Source organism: Panthera pardus, unplaced genomic scaffold (genome assembly GCF_024362965.1).
Source record: "Panthera pardus isolate Hobbes unplaced genomic scaffold, ASM2436296v1 HiC_scaffold_7, whole genome shotgun sequence".
Lineage (NCBI taxonomy): Eukaryota > Metazoa > Chordata > Mammalia > Carnivora > Felidae > Panthera > Panthera pardus.
The window spans coordinates 29568626-29589436 of record NW_026527002.1 but is presented as its reverse complement, the minus strand read 5'-3'; the positions used below and the strand labels follow the sequence as shown (position 1 = coordinate 29589436).

General features: G+C 37.4%; 1 long non-coding RNA gene and 1 other non-coding gene across 2 annotated transcripts in view; one reads left to right on the top strand and one right to left on the bottom strand.

Annotated features, from left to right (window-relative positions):
* Positions 1–20811, bottom strand: part of LOC109269416 (uncharacterized) — a 311096-nt gene that overhangs the window by 246761 nt on the left and 43524 nt on the right. The window lies entirely within an intron of this gene.
* On the top strand, positions 13371–13476 carry LOC128775404 (U6 spliceosomal RNA). The gene has a single exon (XR_008420127.1). It is a non-coding gene; the product is annotated as a U6 spliceosomal RNA (small nuclear RNA).

The window sequence follows — 20811 nt, the reverse complement described above, 5'->3', positions numbered from 1 at the left end:
AGAGGGGAATGTGCCAGAAGTACCCATCTGCAGACCAAGGTGATGTCAATAATTCTCACCTCTAAGCCTTAGGAAGGACCAACCTTCAGCCTCTTAATGTGAAACTGTGAGAAGTTTCTTGATTGTGATCCTTCTATTAACTGAGCTACCTAAATACTGAACTTTATTTTTTTTGTTTTAAAAAAGAAATATTTAATTTTCTATAAAAATCTTTGAGTTGCCCTAAGTGTAAAAGTTAACCTGTGTTTCACAAATATTTGGGGGTTTTTTGTTGTTCTTTTTTTTTTTCTCCAAATTTTTATTTAAATTCTAGTTAGTGAACATACAGTGCAATATTGGTTTCAGGAGCATAATTCAGTGATTCATCACTTACATACAACACCCAGTGCTCATCATAACAGGTGCCCTCCCAATACCCATCACCCATCTAACCCATCCCCCACCCATCTTCCTCTATCAACCCTCATTTTGTTCTCTATATTTAAGAGTCTTTCATGGTTTGTTTCCCCTGTCTTCCCCCCCCCCATATGTTCATCTGTTTCGTTTTTAAAATTCCACATGAGTGAAATCAAATGGTATTTGTCTTTCTTTGATTGACTTATTTTGCTTAGCATAATACACTCTAGTTCCATCCACATTGCTGTAAATGGCAAAGTTCCATTCTTTTTGATGGCTGAGTAATATTCCATTATATATATACATATGTGTGTGTATATAAAAAAGTATACACACACACACACATATGAAAGGATAAGGAAGGTGTGGTGTATATGTGTGTGTGTATACACATATATATGTGTATATATATGTATATGTGTGTGTGTATACACATATATATGTGTATATATATATATATATGTTCCTTCCTTATCCATTCATCAGTTGATGGACATTTGGGCTCTCTCCATAGCTTGGCTGTTGTTGATAATGCTGCTATAAACATTAGGGTGCATGTCCCTTTGAAGCTGTTAAATAGTGTAATTTAAAATAGAGGCTCCTTGACTAATCTTTTCTGTCCCCTCTCTCATCTCCACAGACAATCCCTTTAACTATTTACCTGTTTCCTGTAGTAGTTAATTCTCTAAAGGCTATTATCTCTAAATAACCTTATGCAGCCAATTCTAGATTTTTTAATTTTTATGCTATCTATTGACTTCCTACTCTGTTGAGACATGTCTGTTTGTTTGTTGGTTAATATGAAGAAAATGTAGGACCTCAGAGGTCCCTGGATAACACCTTGAGAACCACTGTGGTTGATCTTTGATAATTTCTCCTTTTCAATTTTACTATTCTCTCTTTAAGGAATTTCATTAGTTATCTGTTGGAGGTCATATATTGATATTCCATAACTAAATATTCCCCCTCTATTTTATCATTCTTAATCTTTTTACAATACTTTCTAGAACATTTTTTCAATTTGAATTTCTATTGATCCATAGATTTTTGTGCATGTGGGAAAAATTTTCGAACAGGTCTTTCTTGTTTCCAGATAATTATTAGCATGCTATTTCTTCTCTTTTTCTTTTTCTTTATTTTTTAATATGAAATTTATTGTCAAATTGGTTTCCATACAACACCCAGTGCTCATCCCAACAGGTGCCCTCCTCAATGCCCATCGCCCCCTTTCCACTCCCTCCCATCCACCATCAACCCTCAGTTTATTCTCAGTTTTTAAGAGTCTCTTATGGTTTGGCTCCCTCCCTAACTTTTTTTTCCTTCCCCTCCCCCATGGTCTTCTGTTAAGTTTCTCAGGATCCACATAAGAGTGAAAACATATGGTATCTGTCTTTCTCTGTATGACTTATTTCACTTAGCATAACACTCTCCAGTTCCATCCATGTTGCTACAAAAGGACATATTTCATTCTTTCTCATTGCCAAGTAGTATCCCATTGTATATATAAACCACAATTTCTTTATCCATTTATCAGTTGGTGTACATTTAGGCTCTTTCCGTAATTTGGCAATTGTTGAAAGTGCTGCTATAAACATTGGGGCACAAGTGCCCCTATGCATCAGCGCTCCTGTATCCCTTGGGTAAATTCCTAGCAGTGCTATTGCTGGGTCATAGGGTAGATCTATTTTTAATTTTTTGAGGAACTCCACACTATTTTCCAGAGCGGCTGCACCAATTTGCATTCCCACCAACAGTGCAAGAGGGTTCCCGTTTCTCCACATCCTCTCCAGCATCTGTAATCTTCTGATCAGTTCATTTCAGCTACTCTGATGGGCATCAGGTGGTATCTGAGTGTGGTTTTGATTTGTAGTTCCCTGATGAGGAGCGACATTGAGCATTTTTTCATGTGCCTGTTGGCCATCTGAATGTCTTCTTTAGAGAAGTGTCTATTCATGTTTTCTTCCCATTTCTTCACTGGATTATTTGCTTTTCAGGTATGGAGTTTGGTGAGTTCTTTATAGATTTTGGATACTAGCCCTTTGTCTGATATGCCATTTGCAAATATCTTTTCCCATTTTCTCGGTTGCCTGTTAGTTTTGTTGTTTCCTTTGCAGTGCAGAAGATTTTTATCTTCATGAGGTCCCAATAGTTCATTTTTGTTTTTAATTCCCTTGCCTTTGGAGATGTGTCGAGTAAGAAATTGCTGCAGCTGAGGTCAAAGAGGTTTTTCCTTGCTTTCTCCTTTGGGGTTTTGATGGTTTCCTGTCTCACATTCAGGTCCTTTATTCATTTGAGTATATTTTTGTGAATGGTGTAAGAAAGTGGTCTAGTTTCATCCTTTTGCCTGTTGCTGTACAGTTCTCCAAACCATTGGATATTCTTTCCTGCTTTGTCAAAGATTAGTTGGCCATACTTTTGTGGGTCCAATTCTGGAGTCTCTATTCTATTCCATTGGTCTATGTGTCTGTTTTTGTGCCAATACCATGCTGTCTTGATGATTATAGCTTTGTAGTAGAGGCTAAAGTCTTGGATTGTGATGCCTCCCGCTTTGGTCTTCTTCAATATTACTTTGGCTATTCGGGGTCTTTTGTGGTTGTGTACAAATTTTAGGATTGCTTGTTCTAGCTTCGAGAAGAATGCTGGTGCAATTTGATTGGGATTGCATTGAATGTGTAGAGAGCTTTGGGTAATATTGACATTTTAACAATATTTATTCTTCCAATCCACGAGCATGGAATGTTTTTCCATTTCTTTATATCGTCTTCAATTTCCTTCATAAGCTTTCTATAGTTTTCAGCATACAGATCTTTTACATCTTTGGTTAGGTTTATTCCTAGGTATTTTATGATTTCTGGTGCAATTGTGAATGGGGTCAGTTTCTTTATTTGTCTTTCTGTTGCTTCATTATTAGCGTATAAGAATGCAACTGATTTCTGTACATTGATTTTGTATCCTGCAACTTTGCTGAATTCATGTATCAGTTCTAGCAGACTTTTGGTGGAGTCTACTGGGTTTTCCATGCATAATATCACGTCATCTGCAAAAAGTGAAAGCTTGACTTCATCTTTGCCAATTTGATGCCTTTGGTTTCCTTTTGTTGTCTGATTGCTGATGCTAGAACTTCCAACACTATGTTAAAACAGTGGTGAGAGTGGACATCCCTGTTGTGTTCCTGATCTCAGGGGGAAAGCTCTCAGTTTTTCCCCATTAAGGATGATATTAGTTGTGGGCTTTTCATAAATTGGCTTTTATGATGTTTAAGTATGTTCCATCTATTCCGACTTTCTCGAGGTTTTTTATTAAGAAAGGATGCTGAATTTTGTCAAATGCTTTTTCTGCATTGATTGACAGGATCATATGGTTCTTATCTTTTTCTTTTATTAATGTGATGTATCACACTGATTGATTTGTGAATGTTGAACCAGCCCTACAGCCCAGGAATGAATCCCACTTGATCATGGTGGGATCAATAATTCTTTTTGATCAATAATTCTTTTTATATGCTGTTGAATTCTATTTGCTAGAATCTTGTTGAGAATTTTTGTATCCATATTCATCAGGGATATCGGCCTGTAGTTCTCTTTTTTTTTTGCTGGGTCTCTGGTTTGGGAATCGAAGTAATGCTGGCTTCATAGAATGAGTCTGAATGTTTTCTTTCCCTTTCTATTTTTTGGAACAGCTTGAGAAGGATAGGTATTATCTCTGCTTTAAATGTCTGGTAGAATTCCCCAGGGAAGCCATCTGTCCTGGACTCTTATTTGTTTGGAGATTTTTGAGAACTGATTCAATTCTTCACTGGTTATGGGTCGGTTTAACTTTTCTATTTCTTCCTATTTGAGTTTTGGGAGTGGGTGGGTGTTTAGGAATTTGTCCATTTCTTCCAGGTTTTCCAGTTTGTTGGCATATAATTTTTCATAGTATTCCCTAATAAGTTCTTGTATTTCTGAGGGATTGGTTGTAATAATTCCATTTTCATTCATGATTTTATCTATTTGGGTCCTCTCCCTTCTTGAGAGCCTGGCTAGGTTTATCAATTTTGTTTATTTTTTCAAAAAGCAACTCTTGGTTTCATTGATCTGCTCTACAGTTTTTTTTAGATTCTATATTGTTTACTTCTCCGATCTTTATTATTTCTCTTCCTCTGCTGGGTTTGGGGTGTCTTTGCTATTCTGCTTCTGTTTCCTTTAGGTGTGCTGTTAGATTTTGTATTTTAGAGTTTTCTTGTTTCTTGAGATAGGCCTGGATTGTAATGTATTTTCCTCTCGGGACTGCCTTTGCTGCATCCCAGTGTTTGGATTGTATTTTCATTTTCGTTTGTTTCCATATATTTCTTAATTTCTTCTCTAATTGCCTGGTTGACCCATTCATTCTGTAGTAGGGTGCTCTTTAACCTCATGTTTTTGGAAGTTTTCTAGACTTTTTCCTGTGGTTGATTTCAAGTTTCATAGCATCGTGGTCTGAAAGTGTGCTTGGTATGATCTCAATTCTTTTATACTTATGAAGGGCTGTTTTGTGACCCAGTATGTGATCTATCTTGGAGAATGTTCCATGTGCACTTGAGAATAAAGTATATTCTGTTGCTTTGAGATACAGAGTTCTAAATATATCCGTCAAGTCCATCTGGTCCAGTGTATCATTCAGGGCCCTTATTTCTTTATTGATCCTGTGTCTAGATGATCTATCCATTGTTATAAGTGGGGTATTAAAGTCCCCTGCAATTGCTACATTCTTATCAATAAGGTTGCTTATGTTTGTGATTGTTTTATGTATTTGGGGGCTCCCATATTCGGCGAATAGACATTTATAATTGTTAGCTCTTCCTGATGGATAGACCCTGTAATTATTATATAATGCCCTTCTTCATCTCTTGTTACAGCCTTTAATTTAAAGTCTAGGTTGTCTGATATAAGTATGGCTACTCCAGCTTTATTTTGAGTTCCAGTAGCATGCTAAATAGCTCTCCATCCCCTCACTGTCAACCTGAAGGTGTCCTCAGGTCTAAAATGAGTCTCTTGTAGACAGCAAATAGATGGGTCTTGTTTTTTTAAATCCATTCTGATACCCTATGTCTTTTGGTTGGAGCATTTAGTCCATTTACATTCAGTGTTATTATTGAAAGATATGGGTTTAGAGTTGTGATGTCTGTAGGTTTCATGCTTGTAGTGATGTCTCTGGTAGTTTATAGTCTTTGCAACATTTCACTCACAGAATCCCCCTTAGGATCTCTTGTAGGGCTGGTTTAGTGATGAATTCCTTCAGTTTTTGTTTGTTTGGGAAAACCTTTATCTCTCCTTCTATTCTGAATGACAGACTTGCTGGATAAAGGATTCTCGGCTGCATATTTTTTCTGTTCATCACATGGAAGATTTCCTGCCATTCCTTTCTGGCCTGCCAAGTTTCAGTAGATAGGTCTGCTACTATTCTTATGTGTCTACCTTTGTCAGTTGAAGCCTGTTTATCCCAAGCTGCTTTCAGAATTTTCTCTTTATCCTTGTACTTTGCCAGTTTCACTATGATATGTCATGCAGAAGATCGATTCAAGTTACGTCTGAAGGGAGTTCTCTGCCTCTTGGATTTCAATGCCTTTTTCTTTCCCCAGGTCAGGGAAGTTCTCAGCTATGATTTGTTCAAGTACACCTTCAGCCCCTTTCTCTCTCTCTTCCTCTTCTGGAATTCCTATTATACGGATATTGTTCCGTTTGATTGCATCACTTAGTTCTCTAATTCTCCCCTCATACGCCTGGATTTTTTTATCTTTTTCTCAGCTTCCTCTTTTTCCATAATTTTATCTTCTAATTCACCTATTCTCGCCTCTACCTCTTCAATCCGTGCTATGGCCACCTCCATTTAATTTTGCACCTCATTTATAGCATTATTTAGCTCCTCATGACTATTTATTAGTCCCTTGATGTCTGTAGCAATAGATTCTCTGCTGTCCTGTATGCTTTTTTCAAGCCCAGCGTTTAATTTTATAACTATTTTTCTAAATTCTTGTTCCATTATATTGCTTAAATCATTTTTGATCAATTCGTTAGCTGTTGCTACTTCCTGGAGTTTCTTTTGAGGAGAATTCTTCCATTTTGCCATTTTGGATAGTCCCTGGAGTGGTGCAGAACTGCAGGGCACTTCCCCTGTGCTGTCTTGAATAACTTGTTGGTGGGTGGGGCCACAGTCAGACCCCATGTCTGTCCCCAGCCCACCACTGGCGCCACAGTCAGACTGGTGTGTACCTTATCTTCCCCTCTCCCAGGGGCAGGACTCACTGCGGAGTGGTGTGGCCCCTGTCTGGGCTACTTGCACACTGCCAGGCTTGTGGTGCTGCTTTGATGGGATCTGGCCAAAGGCATATTAGCCAGGGTGGATCCACAAGGTGCACAGGGGCGGGAGGGGCAGGCTTAGCTCCCTTTTCTGAAGGTGGTCCCCTGCAGGAGGGGCCCTGCAGCACCAGGAGGGAGGCAGACCTGTCGGAGGGATGGATCCACAGAAGCACAGCATTGAGGGTTTGTGCGGTGCAAGCAAGTTCAGTGATAGGAACCGTTCCCTTTGGAATTTCAGTTGGGGGATGGGAGAGGAAGATGGCGATGGCCAGCACCTTTGTTCCCCGCCAAGCTGAGCTCTGTCCTCCAGGGTTCAACAAATCTCCCTCCCGGTGTTCTCTCACCCTCCCGCTCTCCGAGCAGAGCTGTTGACTTATAACATTCCAGATGTTAAGTCCCGCTGGCTGTCAGAACTCACTCCATCTGGCCCCTCCACTTTTGCAAGCCAGACTTGGGGGCTCTGCCTTGCCTGGTGGGCTGGCTGCCCCTTCACCGCCCCGGCTCCCTCCCGCCAGTCTGTGTAGCGCGCACCGCCTCTCTGCCCTTCCTACCCTCTTCCGTGGGCCTCTTGTCTAGGCTTGGCTCCAGAGAGTCCATTCTGCTAGTCTTCTGGCAGTTTTCTGGGTTATTTAGGCAGATGTGGGTGGAATCTAAGCGATCAGCAGGACACGGTGAGCCCAGTGTCCTCCTATGCTGCCACCTTCCCAGGTCTCTAATTGCTCTGCCCCTCTCTTTATTTTTAATGGATGAAAATTTCTGGTGAAATGTTCTAAGGATACCATTGAGAATTTTTAAAAAATCCTTTTCTAGTCCTTGTATTATTTCTATTATTTTCTATTTGTGTATTTGTATTTACACAACTCTGTTTACTTTGGTGAATAATAAAACATCTTTCCAATTGAAAATAGTAATATTATTACTGGTTTTGTTATTAAAATACTTACCAAATGCAATAAATATTAGGAAATATTTATTGAGTGCTTGCCACATTGATGACATCAATAGTCATCTGTTTTTTAGACTGAGGCAACAGAAAGCTGATTGGGAGTCCTGGATATGTGGGTGGGACTTGTCAATTATCAGACATTTGTCCAGTCATCTCACCACAGACACTTAAATGCCTGAATGGGGTGGGCTTTATTTGGAGGGCATTGTTATCTTTATAGAAGAGTGCTTCACTCCTGGCCTGGAGAGGAAGTAATGTATGTGGGAAGTCCAAACCCTGAGACAGTCCAGAGATCTGTGGGGATGGTCAGCAACCTTTCTGGCTGTATTTTGATTATATGCTACCTAGTGGTATCTCTCTCCTCCTTCAGTCAGTTCCTATTCCTCCACTTGCTTCCTATTTTCTTGAAATTTCTCTACATCCCATGTTGGCAGGTATTCTTACTCCATCATTTTTACTGTAAATGCATGTTCTCAGACTGACATCTATAAGCAGAACAATGCTCTCTTTTACTTTTTTATTTACAATTGCTGTGATAATACTTTGTATTTACTTGTCTTCAAAACACCTTCCCATTTGTTATTTTACTTTATCCCTATAATGCTCTCCAGAAGAAAGTGCAAACCATAGCTATTTTCATATCTAAACTCTGGATGATAAAATAAAATGAAAGAAAAGTATCTTTTTTTCAATTTGCGACATTATTTTATCAAGCTCTCTTTTTTAACATATTTATTTTTTATTTTAATTCCAGTATAATTAACATACAGTGTTACATTAGTTCAAGGTGTACAATATAGTGATTCAATAATTCTATACATTGTTCAGTGCTCATCTCGATAAGCGCACTCTTATTCCCCATCATCTGCTTCACCCATTCCCCCACTCACCTCCCCTATGGTGTTTGTTTGTTCTCTATATTTAAGGGTCTGTTTTTAGGTTTGTCTCTTTTTTTCTTTCTTTGTTTTGTTTCTTAAATTCTACATATGAGTGAAATCATATAGTAGTTTTCTTTCTGTGACTTATTTCACTTGATAGTATAACCTCTAGATCCATCCATGTTGGATATGGCAAGATTTCATTCTTTTTATGGCTGAGTAATATTCTGAGTAGTGTGTGTGTGTGTGTGTGTGTACATATCACATCTTCCTTATTCACTCATCTATTGATGGACACTTGGGGTGCTTCCATAATTTGGCTATTGTAAATAATGTTTAAATAAACATAGAGGTACATATATCCTTTCAAATTGTTGTTTTTGTATTCTTCGAGTAAATACCCAGTAGTGCAATTTACTGGATCATAGGGTAATTCTATTTTTAATTTTTTGAGCAACCTCCATGCCATTTTCTACAGTGGCTGCACCAGTTTGCATTCCCGCCAACAGTGCCCCAGAGTTCCTTTTTCTCTACATCATTACCAACACTTATTGTTTCTTGTGTTTTAGATTTTAGCCATTCTCACAGGTGTGAGGTGATGTCTCATTGTAGTCTTGATTTGCATTTTCCTGATGATGAATGATGTTGAGCACCTTTTCATGTGTCTATTGACCATCTGGGTGTCTTCCTTAGACAAATGTCTGTTCATGTCTTCTGCCCATTTTTAAATTTGATTATTTGGTTTGGGGGTATGGAGTTATAGAAGTCCTTTATATATTTTGGATACTAACCCTTTATCAGATATGTCATTTGCAAATACCTTCTCCCATTCGGTAGGTTGGCTTTTTTGTTTTGTTGTTTCCTTTGCCATGCAGAAGCTTTTTATTTTGATGTAGTCCCAATAGTTTATTTTTGGTTTTGTTTCTCTTGCCTCATGGGACATATCTAGAAAAATGTCCTTTAGCTGATGTGAGAAACATTACTTCCTGTCCTCTCTTCTAGGATTTTTATGGTTTCAGGTCTAACATTTAGGACTTTAACCCATTTTGGTTTATTTTTGGGTATGGTTTAAGAAAGTGGTCCAGTTTCATTCTTGTTCATGTAACTGTCCAGTTTTCACAACAGCATTTGTAAAAGAGACCATCTTTTTTCCATTGCATATTCTTGTCTCTTTTGTCAAAATTCAATTGACCATATAAGAGTGGGTTTATTTCTGGGTTCTCTCTTCCGTTCCACTGATCTATGTGTCTATTTTTGTGCCAGTACTGTTTTGATTACTACAGCTTTGTAGTATATTTTGAAATCTGGATACTTCCAGTTTTGTTGTTCTTTTTCAAGACTGCTGTAGCTATTTGGGGTCTTTTGTGTTTCCGCACAAATTTTTGGATTGTTTGTCCTAGTTCTGTACAAAAAAAAAAGCTATTGGTATTTTGATAGGGATTCCATTGAATTTGCAGATTGCTTTGGGTAGAATCGACATTTTAACAGTATTTGTTCTTCCAATCCATGAGCATGGAACATCTTCCATTTATGTGTGTCATCTGCAATTTCTTTCATCAACATTTATAGTTTCAAAGGACAAGTCTTTCACCTCCCTGGTTAAATTTATTCTTAGGTATTTTATTATTTTTGGTAAAATTGCAAATAGGACCATTTTCTTAATTTATCTTTCTGCCACTTCATTATTAGTATATAAAAATGCAATGGATTTCTTTATATTGATTTTGTATCCTGTGACCTGATTTATTGAATTTAGTAATAAATAAATTCATTTATTTATTTTTTTGGTGGAGTTTTTAGGGTTTTCTGTACACAGTATCATGGCGTCTTCTTCCTTACCAATTTCAAAAGATCATCCTGAATTAGCTCAAAATGAAACAGTCATTTAATTTGCTCATAAATCTTCAATTTCAGCAGAACTTAGTAAAGGCAACTCATCTCTTCTCCATGCAGTGTTAGCTGGGGCAGCTCAACTAAAGCTCAAGGGTCTTGTTCCAAGTTGGTGTACTCACATGACTGGCAAGTTGGTACTAGCTATTGGTTCCTGTCCAGTGGGGGACTTGTGCTTCCTCATAGCATGGTGGTTGGGTTTCAGAGAAAGAGACGGGTAGTGCAAGCTACCAAACCATCACAACATATAGGCTGGAGTCTGTTGGTCAGAAAGTTACAGACATTGGACTCAAGGGAAAGTGCACCTGTTCATGGGAGGAGTGCTGGATAATTCTGGGGCCATGTTTTGAAACCACAAGTGTGGTGATGTTTGAATTAGCATTTTTCTTATTATGAGTGCAGCTGAACATCTTTTTACAAATCTAAAGGTTATATTCAGCATATACATATATATGTATATGCTGAACTGTCTGTACATACCCTCTGCCTATTTTCTTCATATTTGTTTAGCATTTTCTTATTTTTTTCAAGGATATTTTTATATAAGAGAAGGGTGAGCCTTTCCTTTGTAATATGAATTATAAGCCATATTTCCTAGTTTTTATTTGTTCATAATATTTTTGCCTCGTGCAGAAGTTATTTTTTTAATGTGGTTGAATTTTACACTCTTTTGTTTTATGGCTTAAGGATTTGAGTCTATAATTAGAAAGGCCTTTCCTTCTTTATAGGAGTTTACTCAAGGTTTTATATATTATTTTTATTGTTTTATTTTTTGCATTTAAACACTGACTCATTTGGAGTAATTTACCTTGATATATGCATGAAGTATGTTTATTTTTCAAAATGAACTAGAGAATTACCCTATGTCTTACCCTTTCATTAAAAAAATACCTAAAAAACTAAAGACAACAAAAGAAAGCAGTTGGCATTTTCATTTGGATCATGGTAAAGAAACGACACTGGTGATGAAAATGTCTATCAAAGAACATGGTATATTTTCTCAGGTATTCATGTATTATTTTGGGCCTTCAGGAGTATTTAAAATGTTTACACATACAGCTTTTTCATATTGCTCTTTAATTGTTCTTATTTATTTTTAATTTTATTTATTTATTTATTTGAGAGAGAGAGAGAGAGAGAGAGAGAGAGAAAGCACACAAGCAGGGGCAAAAAGGGAGAGAGAGAAAGAATCTTAAGCAGGCATCATGCTCAGTGTGGATCCTGACATAGGGCTGGATCCCATGACCCAGGAATCATGACCTGAGCTGAAATGAAGAGTTGGACGCTCAACGAGCCACCCAGGGGCTCCTAATTTCTCTTATTTATTATTTTTATTGCATTGCAGTGGAATCTGTTTTTTTTATCTCCTCTTGTAGTGTACCTAAAGCTCTGATTTATCATTATTTTGTGCCCAACTATGTCACTAAATTTTCTTTTGTTTGAAGTAATTTTACAGTTTAATTATATTGCAATGTTTAAGTATGAAATAATATTTTCAGTTATGATAATCTCAACTCCTTTTAATATCGAACCTCTAATTTCTTTTTATTTTCTTAAAAGCTTAATCGTTCCTATTTTAGCCCAATGTTACACCTTAATGTGACAGTGGGCATTATTTAATTTTTCCTGGTGCCAGTGGAATGTTTCTTGAGTTTTCCCACAAAATATGATACTAACTCCGTGCTTTTTTCCAGGATTAATCATGATGATCATATGCGATTTCTCCTTGGAACTATCAAATGATGACTTAATGGTTTATAATATTAAATGTTATACTTGCTTCATAAAATGCACTTAGGGACCTCCTCTTTTTCCTATGATCTAAAACAATTTAAATAACATTGGAATTCTATGTCCTCTAAAGGTTTTATAGAATTCTCTGGGAAAACATTCGAAAGAACGAAAGCAACTTGTGTACGTTTTCCATTTCTTCTTTGGAAAGCTATCTGCTTAGACATTTTTTTTTAATCTTTTGGATGAATTTTGGTAAATTATATTTTTCAAAATATATTTTATCCAGGTTTTCAAAGTTATTTGCATAAAAACTTTAATGATTCTTTTTATTTCTTCTTATACTGTGGCTGTATCTTAATATTTGTGGTCTGAGGATTTTATAAGCTCATTTCCATGACCTGAAAGGTTAAAGTATTTCTATTTCTAGTTTTTGAAAAAAAATTTTTTCCATTAAAATATTATTCTCCTGGGCTTTATTTAATTCTTCTCACAACAGTCTGCATGAAAGATTTATCCAGATAATAATTCTATCCTCTTATGAATATTAAAGTCTACTTTAACTGGGTTTAAATGAAATTCTTTCCTAGAAGGGCATCTTGGTGATTATGTACTGAGTATTTTAACTGTTCAAATAAGGTCACAAGCTTTTCATAATCCTTCTTGAGAGTGCATAAGACATAGCTTATGCTATAAACAATACTTTAAGAAATTTTAAAGGATTTTATTTAACCTGAAGGAATACCAATAGAGTCCATTAAACATTTCATGAAACTTGAGATTTCATATTAATAACTTAGATTTGTAATTCCCAGTGTTTAGCTCATATATTTCAATAAACATATTCTTTTTTTCCCCACTAGACTTATATTTCTTAAGTTTATTTATTTTGAGAGAGAGAGAGAGAGACAGACAGAATTTCAAGACTGCCAGCAGGGAGTCTGATGGGGCTCAAACTCAGGAACTTTGAGATCATGACCCGAGCTGAAATCAAGAGTTAAACACTTAACCAAACAGAGCCACCCAGGCGCCCCTAAGCTTTTATTTCTTAGGGGACAATATTAATATTTACTTGAAGTATTTATTTTCATTTATATAGGGAAGAGAGAATATGTCTCCCTACTTTAACAACACAGAGACAGCATGAGTTACTGCTTTCTTCTCCAGTCTTGTAACACTTGTCTACTTGTTTAAAAAAAATGTAGCAACTGAGTGCTCCATTCTCAGCACACAAACTAAAATTGGAATGATACAGAGAAGATTAGTATGGCCCTTGTGTAAGGATGAGGTGCAAAAAAATGTAGCAGTTGAGAAAACCAGGGCACTGAGAGGTTTTCTGTCTTTCTCTGGGATACAGTTAATGACTGAGCTGAGTTTAGAGCCAGAGTCCGCGTTTCTCAACTTCCCTCTCAGATCTTACACTTTAGCAGTGGAGACATATATGTGAGGTGAATCTAAGGAAATGATAATGAAAACCTGAACAGGGCATGGGAGGCTGAGCAAGGGTTGCAGGAGAATGGAAGACTGACTCCCCACAAGAGCAAAGACCCAAGGGGCAGAGAACCCCAGGAGCAAACACCCAGGACTCATCTGGAAGCTGGATAGCATTATGCTAAGTAAAATAAGCCAGACAGAGACAGGCAAGCACTGCATGATCTCACTTACATGTGGAATCTAAAATAGTCAAATTCGCGGAAGCAGACGGTAGAATGGCTGTTGCCAGGGGTGAAAGAAATGAGGAGCACAAACTTTCAAAGGGTACAAAGTTTCAGGTTACTATGTAGAGGTGATTGATGCGTTATTTAGCTTGATTGTGGTGATCTTTTCACACTGTATACATATATCAAAACATCAAGGAGTGCCAGGCTGGCTCAGCTCTTGATCTCGGAGTTGTGTGTTCAAGCCCCATGTTGAGGGTAGAGCTTACTTAAAAAAGATCAAGTTGTACACCTTAATTATTTTTAATTTTTATGTGTCAAAGATAGCTCAATAAAGTTTAAAAAAGAAAGAAATTAGATAGCAGAGGTATGGCTGGAGCAGAGGTATATGCCTGGAGGAGGAAGAAAAAAATGAAGAAAAGAGATGGGGGAGAGATCATGAGAGTTTTTAATCCACAGTGAAGAAATGGAAAATTTTCTCCATGTGGCAGGAAGCATTAGACACATCCCTCTCAAGGGACGAGCTAGAGGTCTGGGTTTCAGGGGGTAGAAGGAAACTAACTATATACACTTTATAATGCTTGAAGTTTTTATCATGTGCATTGAGTATTTTTAAGAGAGAAAAAAATTCAAGCAAAAATTAGTCATTAAAACCAATACAACAAAGAAGGATTTATCTAAGCAGGCAACCCCCACAAAGGAAAAAGGAAGAATCATGTGTTTATCAGTGAGGGCAAACCTCAGTTAAAAGTTTCATGTATTTTTCAACTTAAAGAGGCTGCTCTCCATGTGGTTCAAAGAAGCAATTCAAGTCTGAGACCTTCTGGGCTATTTCCTCTTTTGTGTAAGGCACAAAGAAAGAAACAAGTTAGCTCAGGGTGAAACATCTCTGAGACTTGAAACAATTACTATGATTTGATAATTCCTTATTTGGCAATAATTCATGCTCCAGAAAGAGGGAGGGAGGGGGAAAGGGGGAGGGAGAGGGAGAGGGAGAGGGAGAGGGAGAGGGAGAGGGAGAGGGAGACTGACTCAATATCTATGATGCCATATAATCCCATTCATAAATAATAAAGACAAAGACACCTGTTAGAACAGATCCAATGAGGGAGGACAAGTTTAGAGGGGATAATTAATCGAAGTTATCCACCAAGAATGTCAGGTTTCTTGCATTTTTGTGTATAAAGTCAGTGAGTAATCCAGCTAAAAGGGCTTTACCCAAAGTGGCTGGAAAGGTCCTGAGTCCAAGATGCTTATAATGAAACACACATACCCCAAACCTAGTTGATAGTAGAGATTTTGTGATTTTTCATCTATGTGTAATAGACTGGATTTTAATAATGTCTGAGTTCTCACAGGAATTCTGGGACGAAGATATCAAGACAAAGTGAAATAAGCCATCTCCACACATAACTATTGCAAAAACCAATATAACTCAGCTTCTTCCCCTGGATTCAACGGCATGAAGATCGCCCTGTACTTTAGAATTCGTTCAATTGATACCAGTCTTCAATTAAGCAAGAAATTATACTTTAAAAACCAGCTAGCACTCATTTTTGTTTCTTTTTTCGCCACAGCATTTGCTGTCTTTTAAGTGAGTCCACAGGAAAGGAAAGGAAAGGAAAGGAAAGGAAAGGAAAGGAAAGGAAAGGAAAGGGAGAGAAGGAAGGAAAGGGAGGGAGGGAAGGAAGGAAACAAGGAAGAAAGGAAGGAAGGAAAAAACAGGGAGAGAGAAGGAATGAGCAAACCAACCACAGATCCTACAGAACGTTCTTCTGTTCTTATTTTTTTTTTGTTTGTTTCTTCTTTTATTTTCCAATACTGGTAACATTTGTTAAGAAAGTGGTAATGTATTTTAAAGGCTATTATATCTTAATATCAACTTACAATAACTCTTCCATTTCAGTTTAGGAATTTTAAGGTAGATGAATGGCCACAGCAGCAAAATTGACAGAGAAGCCTTTCAAGAGAACCAGGAACTACATCTTCAGTGCACTGGCTTGAGTTTTCTGAACATATTGATAGGGACACAAAGCAATGACAGGAATTAGTATTGTCTTTTTCCACATTTTATGGAAGATGCAAAAATGATAAAAAGTCAGCAATTTTGGGGGTGCCTGGATGGCTTAGTGGGTAGAGTGTCAGACTCTTGGTTTAGGCTTAGGTCACAGTCTCACAGTGGTGAGATCAAGCCCCGAGTCAGAGACCATGCTGAGCATGGGGCCTGCTTAAGACTCTTTCTCTCTCTTTCTCATCCTTCCTTCCTTCCTTCCTTCCTTCCTTCCTTCCTTCCTTCCTTCCTCTCTCTCTTTCTCTCTCTCTTCCTTCCTTTCCTTCCTTCCTTTCCTTCCTCTCTCCTTCTGTCTCTCTTCTCTCCTCATGATCTCTCTTTAAAAATTAAGTTAAAAAAGTCAGCAATTATTTTAGCTTCATGGTTAGATTTTCTGTGGTCTGTTAAGTACATCATAGTGATCGTTTTCTTCATCACCCAAGTAAAACAAGAAGGAAAATGCTCTCTAACCAACAGAAGACGACAAAATATTTCTAAAATGTTCCTTTGGAAGAATATATTGAAACCAAGAAGCTAATGGAGAAATAAATGGGACTAAATATTACCTATAATTGTTAGCTATAGATGTCCTGATGGCCAAGTTGGTGAGTTTCCTTATTAGATTTCACACACAAAATTGATATCTTGCCCATCAAACTATGGAAAGCTGAAAGTGTAAGAAGTAAATGATTGGGGAAAGGTTTCTGTTTTGTTTTGCATTTAAATTTAAGTAGTTAGATAGCCACACTTAAATACTGACTGCTCTTTTGAATGCACAAATAAGACACTATTACATTTAAATGTCAATATCACCCTCCGAACTCTGTCATTTTTATGAATAAGTCTTTCCCTCATTTTTAGGAGCTTAGGCATTTGCTCCAAGATTCACTTTCATAACTTTTCCCATTTATCAGTAATTTACATTATTTTATTTTATTTTTTTAATTTTTTTTAACGTTTATTTATTTTTGAGACAGAGAGAGACAGAGCATGAACGGGGGAGGGTCAGAGAGAGGGAGACACAGAATCTGAAACAGGTTCCAGGCTCTGAGCTGTCAGCACAGAGCCTGATGCATGGCTCGAACTCACGGACCATGAGATCATGACCTGAGCTGAAGTCAGAAGCTTACCCGACCAAGCCACCCAGGCGCCCCAGTAATTTACATTATTTTAAATTATTTGTGAGATTCTGACCAAATCTTATGTTTACAGGTGACTATTATTCAATAATGGCAAAAATTGAAATTTTCCCCCCAAGAAGTTTCTAATTAATTTCATGAGTGTTTCCAGCTCACTGCCCTGGATCTCAGTAACCTCATCCATAAAATAAAAAGATTTGGATGGATAATATTTAAGTATAATTCTGTTCCTCAACTATCATTCTTATATTTATATAGTTTTAATGGACTGTTTTTTTTTTCTAACTTAGTGATCTAATTTAATCAGCACCTGAAGAAAGACTTCAACATTTATGATGTTTCAGTATCAAATCTCCTGTAATTATATCCCCATTTTTCATGTTATTTACTTTTGATTGAGATAAAATTGGCATGTAACATTATATTAGCTTCAGATGTACAACATAATTTGATATGCGTGTATACTGCAAAATGATCACAGTAATGTGTCATTAACATCTATAACCATACATACTTTTAAAAACTATTTATTTATTTATTGTCAAGTTAGCTAACACACAGTGTAGTCTTGGGTTCAGGAGTAGGTTCCCATGATTCAGCACTTACATACAACACCCAGTGCTCATCCCAACAAGGGCCCTTCTCAATGCCCATCACCCATTTTCCTCACCCTCCTAACCACCACCCCCATCAATCCCATACATATTTTTCTTGTGATGAAAACTTTTAAGATCCACTCTCTTAACAACTTTAAAATATACATGGAATATTATTAGCTATAGTCCCATGTTTTAAATGACATTTTCTGTTTCCATCTGTTGGACCACAGAGGATATTTCCTTTGGATGATCCATAAGTTGGCCAAATTGGTGAATTTTAATTATCCAAAGTGTTTCTCTGTCTCCATTGAGGCAAAGCTTATTCACTCAGTTCTAACAGTTACCAAAAGAGAAACATCTATGCTTCAGAAGGTCCAAAGGAGAGCACCCAAAATGTTAACAGTGATGTAGAGATGACCTTCGTGTAAATATGGATAACAGAGTTTAGGAATCAATGCAGAAAGATGATTTGTGAATAGTTAGATTTGGTAATTTGTTTAAAGTTAAATAACTAAAGCTGATAATCACAGGAAGAATACATGAGCGGTGAGTGCAACCATTCAATAACAATAGCATGATATTGGGCTGCCTGGGTGGCTCAGTCAGTTAGGCTACCGACTGTAGGTCATGGGATTGAGCCCCATGTCAGGCTAGGCGCTGACAAGGTGATCCTGCTTAAGATTCTCTCTCTTTCCCTCTGCCTCTCTCCCCTGCTTACTCTCTCTCTAAAATTAAAAGAAAAAAAAGCATGACATTGAGAGGGAACCTCATTACACAGAGTTAATTCCACTTAGTGCACCCCTATCTAGTTCCCATTCCATAACCAGAACCCTCAGGGACCTTTAAGTTACTTCTTATCCAACATAAAGCCAGTTACATTAGAAGCAGGAGGCAATGCTGAAGCTCAAATGTAGGGAAATTGGAAGGAAGAATTACATTACACAACCCAGACTAACACTTGACTTCCAAACTGTGGCATGGCAAATAACGTAGTCTGTCCCCCCAGTATTTGTTCTCCCTTTATCATAATTGAGATAAAGTGCCAAAAATGGAAAACTCCATTTTTTTTTTCTGGGCAGATAGTTTAGGAAATTAAAAATGCATTTCCCAGTCTCCCTTGTTGTTTGGTGTGGTCATAGGATCATGACCATGTTTTGGCCAATGACATGTAAGTGGAAGTTTTCTCTGACAGCATCTCTAGTACTCCTTATGAATGAGCTCGGGCACCCCTGTTGCCGTCTCATCCCTTCCTCCTTTCTGCTTCCCGGAACACAAATGTGATGTCTGTACCTGAGGGTAAGGGCACACACAAGTGAAGGTAACCTGGTAAACTAGGATGAGGCTGAGTCCCTGAGAACACCATGGATCAGTGCTACCTTATCAACCCTGCATTGCATACCCCTGAACTTTACTTGAAAGAAATGAAGTTCTATCTTGGTTAAGCCATTGGTTTTCCAGGACCCTAACATGTAGTGAAATCCAGTCTCAACAAATATGGGTGGCAAGTCAAAATATAACGGAATTTTGTAAAAGGCTTATATAAAGCTGGGGTGACAGATACAAAACTGGGCTCTGAAAGTAACTAGAAAGAGTTCTAAGTTGCTTCTAATCTTCCTGGTTGAGAGCCAGAAGCTCAATTGCCATCCCACAAACCATCCCTGTGGTCCTAACAGGGAGTATAAGCCTGTTCCGGATGATCATAGATCTGACTTAATGTATTAATTCCTATTAATTTCTGAGAACTTTATGCAGAACATCCTGATAGCTAAGACTAATGCCCCAGACCAACCAAAATACATAAGTAATTCTAATCAGATTAAAATTCTTCATATTTATCTCAGAAACTATTTCCTTTCTAGGTGATTCTATCTATGAATGAATAAAACACCTGTGAAAGACTGCTCCCCCTGGGTATAGGGGTAAAAATTTGATGACTGTTTTGATTAAATCATTCTACCTCAGTGTTCCACTGACATACTGTTACTTACTCCTATTCAGGAGGTTGTGGAATTTTCCAACACTTCTGTATCAATTTGGATCTGTCTAACTCTTACCGTTGGACATTGTTTTCCATTTCCTAAATGGATCAGAGATCTCCATCATTTATATAGATTTCTTTTATTCACCCAAGGAATTTTGACAAAATAAAAATAGTTCACAAACATTTAAAGTCTCTCTTCCTTACAACCCCTATTGTCATTTCTCAGGTCAATAGTACAAGGAAGCTTCCTTGAATATTTCAGGATATCCTTTCTTCTCCTAGTATTTTGTTCTTACATGTGGAAGGCAGCTTCCTAGCTTAGTGTTGCCTGTACAAATCACACTTTGTGCACTTACATGCAATTAATCGAGATGTTTTCTTATATCTCCTTTTAAGCAACACCATCTCATTTCTGGTCTTGTAGTCACTAACTGTAATTTTTTTTTTCATTTTTATATCACACACTAATGACGTTTTCCCATTTCTCATTTCAATAACTTACTTGCCTTTACTTGGCATTAATTTATTAACTGGCCACACTATGTACCATTGCTAGTGGGAATGAAAAATGATGCAGCCACTGGGGAAAACAATTTAGTAGTTCCTTATAAATTTAAACATGGAGCACCATATGACCCAACAATACCACTCCTGGGTATTACCCAAGTGAAGTGAAAACATGTCCACACAATCCCATGCATGATGACAGCATCAGTGGTCATAGTAGCCAAAATGTGGAGACAACTGAAATTTCCATCAACTGATAAAAGGATAAACAAATGTTGTATATCCATACAATGGAATATTATTTAGCCATACAAAGCCATACAAATATTATGTAGCCATGAAGGCTACAATGCAGATGAGCATAGAAAACATCATGTTAAGTAAAAGAAGCCAGATACAAAAGGTCATATATTGTGATTCTATTTTTATGAAGTGTCCAGAATAGGCAAATCTATAGGGACGGAAAGTAGATGAGAAGTTGCCAGGGGCTTGGGAAGGGACGTGAATGTGAATTTAGAGAAACAGAGTTTCTTTTTTTACTTAAAAAAATTTTTTTTAATGTGTATTTTTGAAGGAGAGAGAGAACATGAGTAAGGGAGGGGCAGAGAAAGAGAGGGAGACACAGAATCCGAAGCAGGCTCCAGGCTCTGGGCTGTCAGCACAGAGCCTGAAGCAGGGCCCAAACCCTCGAACCCTGAGATCATGACCTGAGCTGAAGT